Consider the following 7,280-nt stretch of genomic DNA (forward strand, 5'->3'; position numbering starts at 1 on the left):
TATTTTACATTTATTTAAACAATGTAAATTGATTTTTTTTCTAAATATATTGCAATTTCATTTAAGTATTACATTATATTATTGTTATTAATTTATAAGTCAAAAGTGCAATATTTAAGTACCTGATAAAACGGCGTGAATAATATTATTATATTAATGGACTAAAATTGGTCAAAATATTTCGAAACCTCATTGTGTATAAAAAATAATACCAATGTAAAAAGTTTCGATATTCCTCCGATTTCAATATAAGCTTAATAACTAAAAATCTTTAGTTTTCGTATATTTTTGATGATGTCAATGCTATAGAATATCGAATAAAATAAATGCTGTACCTATGTATTTTCAATATTTTTAAAATTCTGTATAAGTAGAAGTTAAGAGGAACTTTGTAATAAATTGTCAAGCTTACTGGATGATAACTTTTTTTTAATCAAAATTTAATGAAGGATAAATTAAAATTTTTTAAATGAGTTAAAATTAGATTAAATAACTTAAAAATTCTAATGTGTAAATGATTATAGTTTAAGTAAACTATATTCAGAAACATTATTCAAATGTTAAAAATATTAAAGCTTATTAATTTAAAGCATTTTATTATTTATTATATTATTAATTTATTTTTTTATAGCATTAATACGGTAGTTAAACTAAATTTTGTCGTAAAATTCGAAAATATAGATATAGTAGTTATTTATCAAATAATAGTAAACTAAAAGTACATTTTTTTTCTTAATTTTATGACATATTTTGGAATCTTAGATACATTTAAATATTTTAAATTCATAATTAAAATTATTTTATATTTAATTTTAATAATAGCATACATTAGGTCTATAAAATAATTAATTATTATTGTTCTCGTTATTAATCATTCGTATATCGTATTTATTTGTTAATCTGTCTTTACATTTGTAAAATACTGGATCGAGACCCAGTACGCACAATGGGCTCTTCAACTTACAAAATCTACTATGGAATTTGTGATTGATAAATCTAGTCAACTGAATCTAAACAGTTTGTGGAATATTATATTATGTCTAGAAAATATGTTCCAATATGAATATTTATTCAATATTTCATGCGTCTACAATTTTTTATTTTATAATCACAAAAAAAAATAAAATTGATTTTTTTCTAAACATGATACTAAAAATACAAGTAACTGTAAAACTAATATATTCTTGTTTTTTAGTGGAAAAATGTAAACTATAAAATAAATAATTATGCAAGTATAAATTTTATTATCTTAACTTTTTGAATGACATGTTAACATATCAATATTAAAATATTTTAGAAGGTAATTTTTATTTTCTTAAAAGTCTACGATAACGTACATTGCAATTTGTTATGAAATTGCTTAGAAATTATTATGTTGGGATAGTTAAAGAGAAATTTAAATTCTTAAATAAATTAACATATATTAATATAGGTAACCTATTATAATTTATTTTATTCTGTAATGTCTATTATTTATTACGAGTAGTTATAAATTTTATTATTTATTTATAAGATACTATAACTTCTACTGAGTTATATATATCATCTGTTTTTACTTCCTTAAAAGAAAAAAAAAATGTTCATGAAAATATAAATGTGGGATATAAATATTCCTTTTAATGGAGTCGTTAATATTATTTGTACATTATTTTAAGGAAATATGTATTTTTACGAGTAAAATTGATTGGTGATATTTAAAAATAAATATTTAATAATTTATCATAATTAAATGAATACACCATAATTTTGTGACGAATAGGAAATTTAGAGTCAATCGGAAAATGAACATAATTAATTGACCTCGTCAAAATCATTCTCAACCATATAAAATCTCATATAATTGACTGTTTATAATATATATTCCAAAGTCGAGTTTAATATTAATTGTAATATTTATTAAGTTCATCGTTTTAAGTACCTACATTTTTTTTTAAATATATTTATGTTCAAAAAAACGAATGAAAAAAATATGAACCTCCTCGTAAATTATAGTATATTACTAGTGTATGATAAAAATAAGTAAAAATGCTATGCTCAGTTTAAATTTGTGCATTTATAATTTATATTTTATCATATAGCTTTAATATCATACTCTATTTATTCTACAGTCTACATTGTATTATTGGTTTTTCTGGAAAATAAAAGTCATGTATGTTTTTGTGGAGAATTAATCTGATGCGACTTGGTAATGACGTATGCGCGTATTATATATTTCCAGTCGGTTAACTATAATATGTCATTATTTAAATTTGTATAAAAACTGATGATAATTTATATTTTATTAAATAATTACATATGCGTGAACATAATGAAGTGAAAAATGTTTTGAAAGTTCATTTTAATTATTGACTGTTAAAAATAAACATATTAACATACTCGTAAATTATATATTTTTTAGTGTTTTTTTTTTATATTTTTAATGAAATGTCACTCCTAAAAAGTTAATCAAAACATTTTAATATATATCTATTTTTAACATTATGATGAATATACTATAATGTATTATAATCAAAAATATAACCCTTTAGGAAGATAACTAAATACTAGGAATGAATTGTATAGTCGAGTGGTTCTTTCACACGAAATTGTTTTGTAAACAATTGATGGGCATGTGTCGTCTGCTTGCATATAATTTTTAGAAATTTATTTTATAATTAAAATTATTTTAGTGTCAATTCAGTTGACTTAAAGTTTTTATATTTGAATTTTGATTTTGTGTTGTAAATTATAGTAAAATATTTAAAAATGTAGAACAATTAAAAACCAAATTATGTCTGGTATTTCGGAAGTGAAATTTTATAATTTTTTTAAAAATTAGTAGGTAACAAATTTCTAATAATTTTCAATTTCAAAATCAGAAATTGTTACCTAAGACTTAGCCCTTATTTTTTTTTCTTGTAAGGGATGCTTAGAGAAGCCATGGTTAATTTTTGCGAAACCGGATTGTTTTAATATTTTTAAAGATTTAATACGAGATATTACTTTGTTTGATATAGAAGACATATTAGCTTTAATATGTTAACATTTTTTTTTGAAAAATCGCGTACATTTAAACGGTTTGATTTCTGTACATATTATAATGTATGTTTTAATCAAGAAAGAAAATTTGAAGTAACTGTAATTTTATTTTCTATAATTGATGGGAAAATGAACTTACAATAAGAAATCGATAATTTTTTATGTCTTTAACAAATGTTTGTCTATATATAGAACTGTAACAATGAAGTAAATTGATATTTAATATAAATAATCATATAAGTGTGGAATTCTTATCATTATTTAAAGATGAATAATGATTCAAAAAAAAATATTTATGAACTTTGCATATTGAATTAAGTGCAGTACATACTAATTTTATTATTGTAAAAATAGTTTTAATTTTAAATATTTAGTTTAATGTTTTTTTTTTCATTTATTTCATATACTAACTAAACGTAAATATTGTTTCCAGATCTTACGACATCAACTAATTCAATCAATATTGAAGAAGTATATAAAGTTAAGTAAAATTACGTGGGCAAATTTATATAGTTACTAAATGCAATACAAAAAAAAAAAAAAATTAAAATAAATGGTATTAATTTTGAAGTAATATATTATAGTGGTTCTGCAGGAAACAATTAACAACAACTCAATGGTCACTATATTGCTTTTTGTTTAAAGTCAAATGATATTTGGAGATGCTATGAGTAAACAAAATATCAAATTTTCAAAAAAATGAAAACCAAAAAGTAAATTAAAATTTTTTTATTTATACATTATTAAACTGTTTTTCTTGTCATACCTTTTTATAACGAAATAAATGATGAGTGTATATAAATTATGAAAAAGTTGGTTTTAAGTTTGATAATTACCTAAGTTTTTTCATGGATAAAACAAAATTTAAATTTAAAAAGTAAAAACTTATATCTCTTTATTCAATACGTCGAACTCAGACAAGTCTCGTTTTTTATAATATAATTATGACTAGAAAAAGTGTGAAATGTTCCTAGACTGTGATATAATGTAGACACTTGGTATTTTCGTATTGGTACGTATTCTATGTTTAAATTAATATAATAAAAATATAAAAGTGAAAATTATTTCCACATGTTGGTTAGGTTATTGATGTATACAGAGTACAGACAACTGTGTTGTGTGGTCCATAACCGCGGGTGTAGCATATCGTAAGTGTCATTATATTATCACGTATGGTGCAGACAATGCCTACAATAATAATTGACGTAATTAGAGTACATCGAGTACAATAAAATCATCGTTAGATAAAGACATATATAAGTGAAACAATTTTTTTCATATAAGATTGTTTTACCGATTGTTCAGCGACACATGTCATTCTACAAATGATACAAGCAGCGAAGGTAACAGCTAAAAGTTCAAAATATTGACTATATTTATTACACCTTAATAATATTTTTTAAATTTTTAATATACTTCTTTAAAAATCTTCAAATAAAAAAAAAATGGCCGAATCTAATTTATACATATTAGATATACTTATTCAAAAATAAATAGCCATGTTTTAAATATAGGAGTTGTTGACATATGTTTAATTACTAAATAATGGTAATAATAATGAACAAAAGTAAATAGTAATTACTGATTGATAATGCATCTGCGGAAAAGAAATCAAGCATTTAACAAATTATTAAGCTTATACTATTTATTATAATATCATTACTGCATAAATATATCTACGAGTATATATAACACGTAAAATATAATTTTTAATTAGGTAACTATTTTCCTTTATTAGTAAAATATTTTACAATTTAATACAGTAATTATTGTGAAAGAAAAACGACTGAAGTTTTTCACAAAATGAACAATTTTATGGATAAATAAAACTGAAACTGTTATTCAATTGCAGAATATTGTATTATTCCACAATGTCAGATGCGTTAAAAAAAAATAATAAACTAAAGCAACTATTTTAATTTATACGATTTCAGATCATAATCATATACAGTTCTTAATTAAATTTTTTTCTAATTAATGGACAAGTGTGATTATTCATATTATGCATATTGGTATGTGGGTGTGCATTTTTTCAGTCAAGTTCATTTACAATTCATAGCATTAAGTTACTTAAAGTTTTTTTATTGTTAGTTTTATACGTTACCACTATATCAACTATTAAATAAACGCAAAACAAAGTGAAATACTTGTAATAGTTTATTTTTTTATAAAAACTATAAAGAAATTAACTTTTTTAAAGTATAATATGTGTTCAACTTCCTATCTATTTAATATAGAAATTTTTGCTTGTTAAACATTTTTATGACACTCCTAAACTCCTAAAAAGGAGATCGTGGTGAAATTTCTTATAGGTATAAGTCATAATTTAATATATTATTATAATATACTGCATAGGTGTCCCCAGACATTTTTCTAGGAAGGGGCAAAATTAATTTTAAAAATAAATAAAGATTTTTTTTCTATACATTTTATTTATAGTACATTATCATGTTTTGTCATTATTACAATTAGGTATTATTATTATACATTTTATTTATAGAACATTATTATGTTTCGTCAGTATAACAATAAATTATTACAATTAGGAAACAAATTTAAAATTCTAGGGGGGGGAAAGTGCCTCGTCTTGCCCCTTCCCCCTAAGGACGGCCATGATATACAGTAAATTAATTTTAATTTTCATCAAAAAACTTATTTATGACTCAAAATATATTAATAAATTTATAATTTATAGGATATTATTATAATATTAATTTAGTTCAAAATATGCATAAATAATAATTTTAAAATAATTTTTAATTTTATTAATTTTACCGTTACTAAGAGACACATACATTTTAATGCCTTTCTACTACTTTTGTTTTAGAACTTAAAATAAAAACCTTTCTGTATAGTGTACCACAGCTGTGTCTAATTCCCAATTGAAACTGAATTGTACTTTTGTTCAGTTTTAGTTTAATCAAAAGTGTTTTTCAAAAAAAAAAATAACACTTACCTGTTGTTGTAAAGTCTATAAGCTATTCTTAGTAACCACTCGGAAACTAAAATATACTTTTTTTTTATTGTTCACCTTCTTACGTATTATTATAAGCTTAGTTTTAAAATAAAGCTCATGATAATGGTATTAGAAGCTAAAAAGTCAAGGCTTATTTGTTATTTGCTTATAAGTTGTAGGCGTAAGATGTAATGTTTCATAGCCCCTTGAAATGCCCATCTTGTCCGAATGTATGGGTGGAATTGGTGTTAAGTGTACGGTGAACAGTGGTTAATTGGGGGCTAAATGCTGAATGTAGGTATACTTTGATGAAATATTTAAATTTATATGTAACTGGTTATGTTAGTACCTACACTCTGCATCAATAATTATGTTATAGTAATGTACTTAACTGTTATAAAATTTTCCTCCCACTACAACCAATTTATTTTAAAATTATGTAATCATATTGAAAATAATTTGCAAATTGAATTTTAGAATTTTCATTATCATTTGCCATTTCATTATAAAAATAATAAAATAGGAGTGGGAACTTTACACAGCCCCCCCTATAAATAGATCTACTAACTAGCAAATTAAAGTGATAACAACATTTTGTAAATTAGTTTTCATAATTTGAAAAAAAAAACTAAGATCTAGCGGGAGCCAAATTTACGCAGTGTTATTTTTGAGGAACGGACTTCAAAATGGTAATGAAATTGTTGAGAATCGAGAGGTGGTATTGGAGATATTTTAGCAAATTATTTAATTGCCTAAGCGTTGTCAGCTTTAAAACGGAAAAAAAAAGATAATATGAAATTTTTGATTCCCCTCATCATGATGGAGTATAAATTGTAAGAATATGAAGTATTTGTATTCTTATTTTTAATCTATGTTTTAGCGTATTTGTCACCAATGAGATGAATAATAATCGGTGATATTATATATCAATATTTAACTTATAACGACGCTTGTTGTAAGTTGTCGGTACTTAGTGTACTCGTATTTCAAAGATAAAGATAACACAAATATTACGAGACTATGCTAATAATTTTTTACGCACTAATATACATATATTTTTTTGAACTGATATACTAGTATTTGGACAGCCCTTATAATCTGTTTTTGTTTATGAGGAGAGTGTTAGGTTCCATATAACGTAGCTTGTTACTTTAGCGAGAAATGTTGTTTTTAATTTGCTTATATACGTTTATCAACGAATGGAGTTAATAATGCATGTTTATGGAACTATATAGTACTAAATAATTTAAGTTGTTTCTATTTAAGTTTTCATCGGTCTATATGTATATATATATATATATTGATA

This window comes from Melanaphis sacchari, unplaced genomic scaffold, assembly GCF_002803265.2.
Source record: "Melanaphis sacchari strain LSU unplaced genomic scaffold, SCAv2.0 Contig9_pilon_pilon, whole genome shotgun sequence".
Lineage (NCBI taxonomy): Eukaryota > Metazoa > Arthropoda > Insecta > Hemiptera > Aphididae > Melanaphis > Melanaphis sacchari.